General features: G+C 41.3%; 1 protein-coding gene across 2 annotated transcripts in view; it reads right to left on the reverse strand.

Annotated features, from left to right (window-relative positions):
• Window positions 1-15,437, reverse strand: part of LOC121283980 (F-BAR and double SH3 domains protein 2-like) — a 261,393-nt gene that overhangs the window by 22,331 nt on the left and 223,625 nt on the right. The window lies entirely within an intron of this gene.

The raw sequence follows: 15,437 nt of genomic DNA on the forward strand, positions 1-15,437 counted from the left end.
TCCTCATTAACTTTGGAGCCAGATGCTGTGACTGTGCCACCTCAAACAACAGAATTGCTCTTACAATGAGAACTGATAATATTCGTCTGGATACATCTTCCATGGAAAACCCTGTATTGTTTCAACCAGCAGAAGTTGATGACATTTGTCTGGACTTTGCGTGGAATCAACTAAACGGACATTGGAACAACAGGAAATGTTTTGACATGTCTGAGTTAAATTATTATAAAAGAAGAACACATCTGAGTATCTGGGCTGCAGTTGGAAGAAGGGTTGAGTTTGGTCACCTTGACTCACGTCAACACCGGACAGACCAGCCGTGTTGGGGATTCTAAGTTTCAGCCAAATCGTAGTGGTATTGATCTAAGGGTTTTGTGAAGGTTTGGGGTGAAAACTTGGTGTTTTTTGTCGGTACCTTGTAACTTGTTTCAGCCATATCTTGGTGATATTGATCTGAGGGGCTTTCTCCTTAAGGTTTCAGGATAGGACATGGTGTTTTGCCTATGTTTTACTAAGTTTTAACCGAGTTGTGGTACTGGGAATAGGTTGTTTTAAATTTTGGGTTATGTACTGTGGGGTTGTGGGTGATTCAATAAAGCGATTGTGGATTATCAGAAGAAACTTGTCTCGCTGGTCATTCTGTTCAAGCCATACACCTGTGAATCTTGTGTCACGAATTTGAGTGTGGGAAGGGTCTCTGGGGGAAAAGGGGAACCTCTACATCTTTTAATACCACCTTATCCCCAGTATTTTTTTCCATTGAAACACCTCAATTATTTTAAACTATGCCTTAATGGAACAGTTCATTTCATATATTTGCAACAAGTTGTATGAAGAAATTTTTCTGGATTTGTTTTAAATGAATTTAGCTTGAACTGAAGAATGAGTTCCTCTAAATTGGGGAATGTTCTACCATATCATACACTCCAATAATGAGTTGAAAATAGTTAAATGTTGCTGGCAAGACCAGCATTACCTATCCCTAATTGCCCTGAAGGAGGTATCTATCTCCCATACCAAATCCCTTCATTGTCTGCAATAGTCAGATCATCCTTTTTTTTTATATTAAGGGATTATAATCCAACGTTACCCAGTCTCTCATTAATTCAGTTCCACTGTCCCAGATTATCACCCTGCTGAACTTTAATCAAATCTCACTTATTTTTCCCAAGCTGGGGTGCCCAAAACACAAAGATAAAAGTAAAAAACTGCAGATGCTGGAAATCCAAAACAAAGATAAAAATAGCTGGAAAAACTCAGCAGGTCTGGCAGCATCTGCGGAGAGGAACACAAGTAACGTTTTGAGTCCGTGTGACTCTTCAACAGAACTAAGTAAACATAGAAGAGAGGTGAAATATAAGCTGGTTTGGGGGGTGGGGGGTTGTTGGGACAAGTAGAGCTGGATTGAGGGCCAGTGATAGGTGGAGATAAGCAAAAGATGTCATAGACAAAAGGACAAAGAGGTGTTGAAGGAGGTGATATTATCTAAGGAATGTGCTAATTAAGGGTAGAAAGCAGGACAAACAAGATACAGATAGCCCTAATGGGAGTGGGGTGAAGGAATTGAAATAGGGTAAAAGGTAGAGATAAAACAATGAATGGAAGTACATTTAAAAATAATGGAAATAGGTGGGAAAAGAAAAATCTATGTAAATTATTGGAGAAAAAAGGGGGGGCGCGGAGAAAATCAGAAAGGGAGTGGGGATGGAGGAGCGAGTTCATGACCAAAAATTGTCGAACTCAATATTCAGCCCAGGAGGCTGTAAAGTGCCTAGTGGGAAGATGAGGTGCCGTTCCTCTAGTTTGCATTGAGCTGCACTGGAGCAATGCAGCAGGCCAAGGACAGACATGTGGGCATGAGCAGGGGTGTTGAAATGGCAAGCGACAGGGAGGTCTGGGTCATGCTTGGGGACAGACCGAAGGTGTTCTGCAAAGCGGTTACCCAGTCTACGTTTGGTCTCTCCAATGTAGAGGAAACCGCATTGGGAGCAACAAATGCAGTAGACTAAATTGAGGGAAGTGCAAGTGAAATGCTGCTTCACTTGAAAGGAGTGTTTGGGTCCTTGGACGGTGAGGAGAGGGGAAGCAAAGGGGCAGGTGTTGCACCTTCTGTGGTTGCATGGGAAGGTGCTGTGGGAGGGGGTTGAGGTGTAGGGGGTGATGGAGAAGCGGACCAGGGTGTCCTGGGGGGAACGATCCCTGCAGAATGCCGCCGCTGGTGGCGAGGGGGGGGTGGTGGTGGTAGATGATGTGTTTGGTGGTGGCATCATGCTGGAGTTGGCAGAAATGGCAGAGGATGATTCTTTGAATGCGGAGGCTGGTGGGGTGATAAGTGAGGACAAGGGGGACCCTATCGTGTTTCTGGGAGGGAGAGGAAGGTGTGAGGGCGGATGCGCGGGAGATGGGTTGGACACGGTTGGAGGCCCTGTCAACCACCGTGGGTGGAGAACCTCGGTTAAGGAAGAAGGAAGACATGTCAGAGGAACTGTTTTTGAAAGTGGCATCATCAGAACAGATGCGACGGAGGTGAAGGAACTGACAGAATGGGATGGAGTCCTTACAGGAAGCGGAGTGTGAGGAGCTGTAGTCGAGGTAGCTGTGGGAGTCGGTAGGCTTGTAATGGATATTGGTGGACAGTCTATCACCAGAAATTGAGACAGAGGTGTCAAGGAAGGGAAGTGTCAGAGATGGACCATGTGAAAATGATGGCAGGGTGGAAATTGGAAGCAAAATTAATAAATTTTTCCAGGCCCAGACGAGAACATGAAGCAGCACCGAAGCAATCATCGATGTACTGGAGAAAGAGTAATGGGAAGGGGGCCGGAGTAGGACTGGAACAAGAAATGTTCCACATACCCCATAAGGAGACAAGCATAACTGGGGTCCATGCGGGTACCCATAGCCACACCTTTTATTTGGAGGAAGTGAGAGAAGTTTAAGTAGAAATTGTTCAGTGTGAGAACAGGTTCAGCCAGACAGAGGAGCGTAGTGGTGGATGGGGATTGTTCGGGTCTCTGTTCGAGGAAGAAGTGGAGAGCCACTGGACCATCCCGGTGGGGGATGGAGGTGTAGGGGGTTGGACGTCCATGGTGAAGAGGAGGTGGTTGGGGCCAGGGAACTGGAAATTGTTGATATGATGTAGGGTATCAGAGGAATCAGGGATGTAGGCACGAAGGGACTGGACAAGGGGAGAGAAAATGGAGTCAAGAGAGCAAGAAATGAGTTCTGTGGGGCAGGAACAGGCTGACACGATCAGTCTGCTGGGGCAGTCCTGCTCGTGGATTTTGGGTAGGAGGTAGAAGCGAGCTGTCCGAGGTTGGGAGACTATCAGGTTGGAAGCTGTGGAAGGAAGATCTCCAGAGGAGCTGCTATCTCCACCTATCATGGCCCTCTATCCAGCTCTACTTGTCCCACCCCACCTTAAACTAGCTTATATTTCACCTCTCTTCTATTTTTACTTAGTTCTGTTGAAGGGTCATACGGACTCGAAACGTTAACTGTGTTCCTCTCCGCAGATGCTGCCAGACCTGCTGAGGTTTTCCAGGTATTTTTATTTTTGCCCAAAACACAATATTGCAGGTGACCAGCATTCTTTATAACTGCAGTTGTACGATCTTGCTTTTATATTCTATACCTTTTATGATAAAGCCCTGCAACATATTAGTCTTCAATAATTTTGTACCGTTCATCCAGTATTTAATTACTAATATGCCCGAATGCCAAAGTCCCATTACTTAGCTGCTTCTCCCACTCCCAGTACTTTTCCTTCTTCAGTTTCTACTCCCTGCCATTCTTGCATCAGAAGTATATCATCTCACAATTGGTGAGACACCTTCCTGCCTTCTCAGGTGGATGCTTAAAAATCCCATGGCGCTATTTGGAACAGAGTAAAGGAGTTCTGACCAATCTCTTATCCTTGAAGAGACATCACCTTAAATAAAAAAGATAACTTGATCTATTACCTCACTGATATTTTATGGAACCACTGCCTCTTTCCCTACATTACAACAGTGATGACACAACAAGAGTACTTGAAAGTACTTTGGGATGTCCTGGGGTTGTGCAAGGCACTATAGAAATGTAAGGTTTTTCTATATTTCCTTTTTTGTTACATTAACTAAAGCTATCATTATTCTGTTGGCCAGTTTGATCCATCTTTTGAAAATTTCTGTTCCTTTTTGCAAGTATTCCACTATTCTGTTTCAGGTGGGTTCCAGCAATTTTCAATAAATACATTAAACTCATTGTTATGTGATCCAAACTTACTTTATTGGTGAGTGGGGGCCGGGAGTTACAACTCCCAGCATACGTCAGGAGTTTCTGTGCATATGCGGACTGGGAGCGAGTGGCACATGAATAATCTAGTGTTTTGTAATTCTGTGTGCCAAGGACAAGCCCAGTGTGCCTGTGCAAAAAGAGAGAGCGAAACAGGGTCATGTGACCCAGGAGCAGGACACCTAATTCAGAGAAGAATCCAATGCAGGGGACAGGAAGAGGAGGCAGGGAGAAATCCCAGTTAAGAACAGAGGAACAGAGAAAGAGGCTCCAAGCAGAAAAAAGCGCTGCAGTTGACAGGCTTTAAGTAATGGGGCTCAGGAGAAGCCCCGTTGGAACAGTAGCAGTTGATGAGTTGGTGCTGGAGTGCAGTCTCAGGAATCCAGGGTAATTGAGTCTTGGGAGATTAGATTGAAACTCAGAGTTGGGCCGTTGTTGAGGCTGTCAGAGTTGGTGTGACTTTTGGAGAGAATTTCAAGGTGAGATCTTCGAAGGTGAAGATAGGAATCCCTCATGAGAGAGGCAGAGTTTCAAAGAGATTGGTTGACTCAGTGTTTACTGACATCCGGGTGGGTTGTTGAGAAATTCATGGAATTTGTCTTGGTCGCATTTGCTATTCAATGTGTGTGGGTGTTAGACCACAGTTTTCTTCTTAGTTCACATGTATCTCATATTAACATTGAATGTTAGAGTATAAAATAAACATTGTTAATTGTTTTATCTTTCTAACCGTGTATAGTAAAGTTTATTTTTTTGTTTTATTTTTCAAAACCTGTGGAATCTTGTAGCTTTATTCTCTTAGCAAGTGTCATGAATCTCAAACTTTGTTTACTTTAAATAAAAAGTTACTGTCCCTAATCAGGTCATACTGAGAATTTGAGGGCCTAGTCCAGGATCATAACATCATAACTTGGTTTGTCCTGTCCTGCTTTTCTGAATAAAGTGTTGACCTTCAAATTCTCCAGTACTTTTTCCAAACCAACCAGATTTGGAAGATTAAGTTAAATTTATTGACCTAATACTCTCAGCAGGAAGTTTGGCTTGGAGGCAGTGCTACAACAATCTAATGCTAATCTCTGACATGTGTTCCCCAAGTGTGGCTTCCTGCTAGGAGCATAATATCAATAAATTTGCCCAACCACAACTAACCAATGCTTAGTTTTCTTTTAATACTCTCAAAACAGAAAATGTGTCCAGAGGAAATCGTCAGGGCTTGGAGAGCTTTTAGGAATTAATCTAATTATTTCGCACATAAATTTTTTTTGGTTACATTAAAGACTGCAATATTCTTCCTTTCACTAGCTTCTCATCTTCAATCTCTGGCATCACATTCATCTTCAATTGAAAACCGAGGGAAACAATTTAGGCAATTCTGCCACATCCTTAACTTCTACTACAGCCACACCTTTACTTTTAACTGACAATTTATTTTTCATGAGCATAACCTTGTGGTAATTATGACATTAACATGGCTGAAAATCAGGAGAGGGGTTTAAATGATGTCCAGGTCAACATTACACATTTTACACAACTTGCAAGTCAAAACTATTTTCTTTTGTTGATGTATTAGCCTGAATGCTATGTCCAAGCATTTTCCATAAATAATTTCCCAATCTCCCTTAGTTGCAATAAATGAGCAAGAAATGCTGGCCTAGCCAGTGGCACCCACATCTCGTAAATGAATTTAAAAAATCTATAATCTTCCCAGTCATCATTCATGCAACTCATTACCTTAAAGCTATTTTAATAGTATGAATGAATGTCTGTTGCAGCCTATCTTGGCCTCCTTATCTGCAGGTCACAATCTCCCATTATCACACATGGTTATACAGATTTTGACATCTCTGGCACTTTGCTCTAATAGCCATTTTTCATGTGTGGGCCTCAACCACTGCTGTAGAGACTAATGCTCCTCATCTCATCCATACATGTACACTATCCAGTCGGGATAGTGATTAGGAATGGAAAGCAGTTGAGATCATGATCAGATAACTCAAACTATATTGGAATCTTCCTGGTTTGCATGACCCGGTTCCATATTAGGGAACGCACCATAATTCTTATAACAACAGGTGAAAATCTCATTCAGTATTAGTCATGTTACCCAACAGATTTTCTGGGATTCAGATAGCTTTTCTCTATTTTCATATTACTAAACAAAATACATATAAACAGCATCAAAGCAAATGAAAATAAAGAACCCTCACCCATCTTTTCAATTTTCAAGCAAAACTCTGATTAGACTACTTTGAAGCACCTTGGGATGTTTTTCTCCATTAAGCATGAAAGTTGTAAATTAACTGAGTGATTTAAAACGCTGCAGAAATTTTGAATTTAACAATGTTCAAATCTTCTATAATCAAAGAACAAAAGGGTAAACTAAAGGCTAGGCAAAGAGTATTTATCATATTTGTCTCAGGCTTCAGCACCCTCTACATATGCAAAAGCCCCTCAGGCCCTTTGTTTTGGAGTTTCAGACGGAGATTGCATTGGGTGAGGAGTTGATGCCTCAATGTTTTTCAGATGAGACATTAAACTGAGGCCTTGTCTGCCAGTTGAAGGGGATGTAAAAATCCCCAAGGCACTACTGAAAGCAGAACATAATGTCCGAGCCCACAGTCATACTTTAACCACCAGGAAAACAAATTAACTGGCACATTGAGCTCATTGCTGCTATTGGGATCTGGCTGCGTTTTTTGCATACAAAAAAGTGACTTCACTTTAAAAGTAACTAATTAAATTGGGAAAAGTAACTAATTAGATTGGGAAGTACTTTGAGATGTCCTGAGATCATGAAAGGTGCAATGTGAATGGAAATTAGTTTATTTTCTGTGACAAGGGTGTTTAATTGTTTGCGTTGTCATGCCATGGACTTTCCACCCCACCACTTTCTATCTTCATCGCTTGCATTGGAAATCATAATGAATATTTTGAGACTATACTATTCACAAAAGACTATAAACTATAATCATTTTAAATGGCATTCTACACAATGTGCGGTGATTAAAGTGTCCTTTTAAATCATTTGTATTGTACATGAAATAAAACTTTTAACATTACAATTACACATTTAGGTTGACAGATGAACCTTTAATGGCAGATTGACAATAGAATTACTGAAAAGATGCTTACGTTGAAGTTCTTTGTGAAAGCTATTTTTATCAAGTGCGTGCGTCAGTTTTGGCTAGTTCTTCCATAAACACAGCTTTGAATGATAGAATCATTACAGCTCAGATGATGACCATTTGGCCCATACTGTCTGTGCTGGCTCTCCTAAGGAGCAATCCATGCACTTCCACTTCCCTGCCCTCTCCCCAAATCCCTTCACATTCTTCCTTTTCAGATATTTAGAAAAATGTAGAAAGATTTATGGCACAGAAGGAATCTACTCTGCCCATTGTGTCTGCATGGCTGAAAAACAAGGCCCCCCAACCTAATCCCATTCTTCAGCACTTGATCTGTAGCCCTGGAGGTTATGGGACTTCAAGTGCATATCTAGATACCTTTTAAATGAGTGAAGAATTTCTGCCTCTACTACTTTTAGGCAATGAGTTCAATCAAATTTCCCTTCGGCCTCCTCTTTTTCAAGGAAAACAACCTCAGCCTATCCAATCTTTCCTCATAGCTGCAATTTTTCTGTCCTGGCAACATCCTCATAAATCTCTTCTGTACCCTCTCTAGTGCAATTACATCCCTTCTGTAATGAGGTGACCAGAGCTGCATATTGTACTCAAGTTGTAGCCGAACTAGTATAGTTCCAGCATAATCTCCCTGCTCTTATGTTCTATGCCTTGATTAACAAAGGAAAATATTCTATATGCCTTCACAACTACCTTATTGACCTCTAAAGCTCTCTGAACAAAACACAAAAGTTCAGGAAAAATACACCATACGTGCAATTATTATGCCTCCATTACTGTGAATGGAGAAATACTCTGTATATTTCTCAAAATGGAGACTATTAGAAATTTATAGATGTCTACATATATTATGTAGTTAGTAGCACTGTAATGAACATCCTAACAAGGCAAATAAGGCAACAAAGAGAAACATCCGCTGGTCTCAGGTACACGTTTTTCTGGGACTTCAGTTTGAAAACTTGAGGTAAACTGAAATCCATTTAAAATTATTTCCATTATATAAAAGCTTTTGTTGTGAACTTACTTTGCATCAATAACAATTTGTATTTATATAGTGCCTTTCATGTAATAAAACGCCCTAAGGCATTTCACAAGAACATTATAAAAGCAAAATTGGACACCATGCCACATAAAACAATTTTAGGGCAGATGGCCAAAAGCTTGGCCAAGAGATAGATTTTAAGGAGCATCTCAAAGGAGAAAAGAGTGAGGTAGAACGATGGAAAAGGTTTATGGAAGGAATCCCAGAACTTAGGACTTAGGCAGCTGAAGGCATGGCTGCCAATGGTGGTGCAATTAAAATTAGGTATAGTCGCTTGGTAGTACAGAACTTCAGTATTGCTGAAAAAAAGACATGCTGTTGAAACTTTCTGTCTTGTACTTATCAAGACAGAATCGCAAGAATACCAAATCTCAAAGGGAACAACCATTTATACAGCATGAGAAGAGGATGCTGATTAGTAGAGGCACTGCCATGGAGAATGCAAAAGGGAAGAGTTAACTGTCAAACTTTTGTTTAAATTCAAACAAGGCAAGTCACCTCTGATTGTTCAAGGCATTGCCATGGGGAATGAACCAGGGAATAGCTATCCCTCAAGCTTTTGTTTAGTTGAAAATGCATGCAATGCATGGACATGTTCTTTCTCTTTATAAAGAAGAGAGGACTGTGCATGAATATATTTGGTTTCTAGCACATGTACGTGAGCCACACTGCGAGCCCCACTGATAATCTTAAATATGTTGTTAGTGTAATTCTTAACACAATCTGGATTACTCAGTAAGTGTTGTCCAATCACAGAATCACATCTAATGTTGGACTCTTTTGTTCTGAACTTTGCAAGCATGGGGTGGTTGAATACAGTCAGTACTTTGCCTGGTGCAAACAGCTGAAGGGGCATGCTATTTGATACAATTGGGGCATATGGCCTACATACCTAACATTGCACCTGCTTTGAAATTCACAGACCATATTACTCATGTGTATGGTCGGCAGAATATCTTTTTGGCTTGATGGCAGCATCCTGAAAGTGGGCCATTCATGTTGCTACTGCATAGTAGCAGCGTGAAATGGCTAGCTTCATTTTTGCTCAGTTTTTTGAGACACCTTACACTTCCAGGGTATCTGAGATATACTGGGCACTTTTCAGGACTGTAAGTGGCAGCCCCAGGTCCATTCATGAGTTTGTGTGATATACAGTGAGCAATGATCGGCTCAGTGTAGCCATTATGCCACAGGATAGTTCTGATGCTCCCCATTTTGGAATCAGGCTTGAACAGTGAGCAAATGGCTTTGGGCCGAGGTTGCCAATAAGGCCAATCTTAGAGTGCATGGATCTGTAGGAATCCAAACTCAAGCAACCTATGCTTGCGAAACTCAGAATGTAGTGTCCAACATTAGATGTGATTCTGTGATTGGACAATACTTAACAAACAATCTGGATTGTGTAAGGAATTATACTCACAACCAATTTATTATTAGTCAGGCTTGCAGTGTGCCTCACCTACGCCTGCTAGAAGCTAAATATATTCACACATAGGACATTGTCCTTTGTAGACAGATAGACAGAACATGTCCACACATTACGCCTTTTCCAACTAAACAAAAGCTTGGGGGACAGCCGTTCCTTGGTTCATTCCCCATGGCAATGCGTTGGCCACTTACGGTTGACTTTCCTAGTTTGAATTTAAACAAAAGCTTGGCAGTTATCTGTTCCCTGATACATTCTCCATGGCAACACCGTTACCAATCAGAGTCCACTTGCTACCCAATTAGCACCGTCTTCTCATGTGGTTGTAATTCCCTTTGAGATTTGGTATTCTTGCAATTCTGTCTGATAAGACAGGATATAAAGATTCAACAGCATGTCTCTTTATTCAACAAAATGCAAAATTAGGGATCCTCAAGAGGCCAAAATTAGAAGAGCAAAGGGCAAGGCCATAAATGGGCTTAAGGATAAAGGATGAGAAATTTAAAATCGAGATGTTGCTTGTCTAAGGGCCAATGTAGGTCAACAAGCACATCGAACATGGCTTAGCACAAACAAGGACACAGGTAACATAATTTTGAATGACCTCATATTTACGTAGAGCAGTGTGTGAGAGGCCAGCCTCCCAGTAAGTAAAATTAAGGTTCTATTAGAAAACAACATTTACTTGCTTCAAGGTTTTGTTGAAACTGTCATGGCTCAGGTCAAAGTCCTGTTAATTGCGAGACAAAGTTTTTAATAGATGATGATTTGATTTGCTCAACTAAGAAAGTGTATCAGTAGCACATATTGTATTGGCAGAGTCTGTGCCTGAAAATTAAGGTGGGCTGCATAATACACTAGGAGTTGCCTTGCTCAGAAACTTTAACAGGGTTCAGTTGTCTATTATTCAAGCGCTTCAACATTACCCTTAGCTCTATATCAACATCCTGGGGGGGGCGGTATCATTGATCAGACATTGAACTGGACTAGCCACAAAAATACTGTGGCTACAAAAGCAGGTCAGAGGCTAGGAATCGTGCAACGAGTAACTCACCTCCTGACTCCCCAAAGCCTGTCCATCATCTACAAGGCACAAGTCAGGAGTGTGATGGAATACTCCTCACTTGCCTGGATGAGTGCAGCTCCCACAACACCCAAGAAGCTTGACGTTGTCCTGGACAAAACAGCCTGCTTGATTGACACCACAGCCACAAACACTAACGCCCTCCACCACTGTGCAGGGTAGCAGCTCTGCAAGATCTACAAGATGCTCTACAGGAATTCACCAAGGCTCCTTCAATAGCACCTTCCAAACCCATGGCCACTGCCATCTAGAAGGACAAGGACAGCAGATAGATGGGGACACCACCACCTGGAAGTTCCCCTCTAAGTCATTCACCATCCTGACTTGGAAATATATTGCTGTGCCTTCACTGTCGCTGGGTCAAAATCCTGGAATTTGCTTCCTTACAGCACTATGGGTGTACCCACACCACATGGACTGCAGCAGTTCAAGGCGGCAGCGGTGATTGCTGTCAGTATTACACCCACCTAATGCCTAGGATTGCTATGAACCCAGGTACAGGAGGGCAGTTGTCAGTTGGGGGCTGTGGTGTGGTGGGGATTCAGCACAAGGGCAGGGGGCTGGATCTCAGCAGGCTCCGCTTTTCCTGATGTTGGCACGGAATGCTTCTGAATGAGGGATCCCCTCAAACCACCTGCCACCACCCAGCCCTGGAAGCCTGCAAGCAAACGCACCAGGAATGAGGCCCTTAAGTGGGCATTAAGTGCCCAGTTAAGGGCCTTAATTGGGGGGAGGGCAGGAAAGCCACCCACAGGCCTTCCTGCTAGGGACTTAATCAATGAGTGCATTAATGGCAGGAAGGCATGCTCTCCCAGCTGATTAAATGCCCCTCATCACCCAAACTCATTCGCCACAGGAGAGGGCATTAAATTCTTCTCAGTGTCTGAGAGTTTCAGAATATGACTAATCAGCTCTACTCCAGAAAATAAGTTTTATCTATGGGAGCTGCTGGATAGTCTTGGGACACATCCTTAGCAAGCATTCTTTACTAAACCCTATATAAAGTGAGCAATAATAAACAAGACTTTTTATTTGTTTTCAAGAAGATAAATTCCAGACTATTATTCTTAGTTTCAATGTGAGAAAAGTGATATTTGTTGTACACATCTTTTTTTAATGACCCATTCTAGCTTAAATATTTAATGATTTTATGGTACCTATCAATTTCAGAGTTAATGTGCAGCTGGTTTTCTGTCAGCTAAGTATACAAAATGTAGTGAAATAATTATAAAGCAAGTTTTTATTCATATGTAAACATAGGCCTCTAACTGCTACTTGTTAAGTAAATGTTATATAGCTCAGATTTAATGAAACAAACAGAGAGAAGTCACACATAGAAGGTATGGTGACCAAGCAAAACTTTCACAAGTCAGAACAGAACGAAGAATTGACTGATTCAAGATCTGTCTGAAGGTACCATCTATATACTGGTGAATAGCTCCTACCAATTATTTAACTGGCTAACATTATTAGCAAGAAATTTAACAAAAAGGAATGCATGTTAAATAGATCTTAGACAGGGTGTCGTCAACTTAATGACAGAGTGGTTGAGACACAGACCATTGCATTATTCAAGAAAAACTGGCTTATGGGGAGAGCACAGAGCTACAAACTCACAACTGTCAACGTGGAACATTTTTCAGATATGTCCTGTTCACAAAAGCAGGACAAATCCAATCCAGCCAATTAATATCCCATCAATCATCAGCAAAGTAAGGCAACATGTCGTCAATAGAGCTATCAAGCGGCACTTACTTAGTAATAACCTCTTCACTGATCTTTAGTTTGGGTTCTGTTAGGACCATTAGGTTCTTAACCTCATTCCTGTCTTGGTCCAAACATGGGCAAAAGAACTGGATTCGAGAGGTGAAGTGAGCGCTTTTGCCCTTGACATCAAGGCAGCATCTGACTCATTGTGGCATCAGGGAGGCCTAGCAAAATTGAAGTCAATAGGAATCAAGGAAATTCTTCACTGGTGTCATACCTAACACAAAGGAAGATGGTTGTGGTTGTTGGAGGCTAATCATCTCAGCCCCAGGACATGGCTGGAGTTCTTCAGGGTAGCGCCCTGAGCCCACCATCTTCAGCTGCTTAATCAATGACCTTCCTACCATCGTAATTTCAGAAGTAGGGATTTAGCTGATGATTGCACAGTGTCCTGTACAATTTGCAACTCCTCAGATACCAAAGCAGTTGTGCCCGTATGCAGAAAGACCTGGACAATATTCAGGCTTGCATTGATAAGAGGCAAGTAACACTTGCACCACACTAGTGTCAAGCAGTGACCATCTCCAGCAAGAGAGAACCTAACCATCTCACTTGACAGTCAATGGTATTACCATCACTGAATCTCCAACCATCAACATCCTAGGGGCTGATCAATGACCAGAAACTGTACTTGATGAACCATATAAATACTATGGCCACGAAAACTGGTCAGAGGCCAGGAATTCTCATCTCCTGACTTCCCAAAGTCTATTCACTATTTATGAGGCACAAGTGAGAAGTGTGATGGAATACTTTTCCATCATGGATGGATTGATTGCATGCATGGATGAATGCAGCTCCAATAATGCTCAAGAAGCTCAAATCCATCCAAGACAAAGTAGCCCACTTAATTGGCACCCCATTCACCACTTTAAACTCCACGGCTAGTATACAATGGCAGCAATGAGTACTATCAACATGATATACTGCAGCAATTCTCCTTTGACAGCACCTTCCAAACCTGTAATCTCTACTACTTATAACAGGGGTCAGCAATCTTTTTCACCTGAACAGAGTTTAAAAAAAATTGCATAAAATAACTATTGGGGAACCACAAGACAGAAATACGGCATTCCTAAACCAAATACATGGCAAATTGCCGAATGTCTCAGCAGAATGCATAATTTGCATATATAATGAATGCATGTATTGAATTTCTGTATCAATAGCAAAAAAATTGAAATTAAAATACACTGAATTCTGAATTACCTTTTTTAAAAACTATAATTTTGTCAGTAAAGTCACCTTTAAAATAAACTTTAACTTAAGATGTGTAGAATTACAACAGTGATTTTCGGCTGATTCGTGTGTTAATAAAGCTTCTAATAACACATTCAGAATAATCCATCATCACTTCTATATTAGAAACAATAATGGTCACAACCATGAAACCTGTTCCTTGAACAAAAAGTGATCATAAATATCCCCAAACATGTTTATTTAAGCACAATGTTGTTTTTCATTAAAATAATCATTTGAAACCATGAAGTGTTACATAGTGATTAGCCTTTTATCCCCAAAATCAAAACACAGCCTTACTTTTCTTGGCTTGATTTTTTTCTTGGTTTTTATTTCACGGTAATGCGATCCAACAAGAAAAAGTTGGAAGCCGCATATGAGATGTTGAAGAGTTGCATGCAGCTCCAGAGGCTCAATTGCAGACCCATGATGCAGAAGAACAAGGGCAGCAGATGCATGGGCAATAGTAATGGCAAGTTCCCCTCCGAGTCACACACAATCCTTACATGAACTAGAGTGCTGCTCCCTCATTATTGCTAGGTCAAAATCCTGGAGCTTCCTGACTAACAGCATTGTGGCTGTCTAAACCACATGGACAGACACATTTCAAGGCTCTGGCTCACCACCATCTTCTCAAGGGCAATTCGGGACGGGAAATAAACGTTGGCCTTGCTGGTTACGTCCCAATCCCATGAATTAATTAAAAAAGATTAGTTTTGAATGACTCTGCAAAGAACTGTTTCAAATACAACATACAGAATGTCTTCTTCTGCACTCAAAACATTTTTGATTCTATGGTAAAGGTGGTGAAGTAATTGAAGGGGAAATAGCACAATTACTAACAATTACTTTCTAGAAATATCCACAAAGCAAAGAAAAATGACTCATTACCCAATTATTGTTGTACAAATATCCTAGATGATCACTACATCTGTGGTGAGCAAGCCCTTATAGGCTAAGGTACTAGGGACAAACAAATCCTCTGCATTAGTCATTGATACCATACACATTCCAGACAGCTGCCAACAGCTTGCTTTTATATACAACAACTTGCACTTATGTTGCACCGTGAATTGCAGAAAAACATATTAAAATACTTCACAGGAACATTATCAGACAGAATTCAGCACCAATCCACTTAATGGGATATGAGGCAGGTGACCAAAACTTTGGTCAAAGGCAGGCTTTAAGGAGTAACTTAAAAAAGGAATGAGAGGCAGAAAAGCTGAGAAGTCTAGAGAGGGAATTCCAGAACCTAAGGCTTAGGCAGTTAAAGGCATGGCCGTCAATGGTTGAGAGATGAAAATTGGGGGATGTGGAAGAAACCAGAACTGGAGGAGCTTTGTAGGGTTGGCAGGGAAAGGCGATTTGAAAACAAGGATGAGAACTTTAGAACTTCTCAAGACATTTGTCATCTAGCAGCAAAAGGAATGGAATGTTATCCTGCATGATTGAACAGGCAAA

The sequence above is a fragment of the Carcharodon carcharias genome, chromosome 11 (genome assembly GCF_017639515.1).
Source record: "Carcharodon carcharias isolate sCarCar2 chromosome 11, sCarCar2.pri, whole genome shotgun sequence".
Taxonomy (NCBI): domain Eukaryota; kingdom Metazoa; phylum Chordata; class Chondrichthyes; order Lamniformes; family Lamnidae; genus Carcharodon; species Carcharodon carcharias.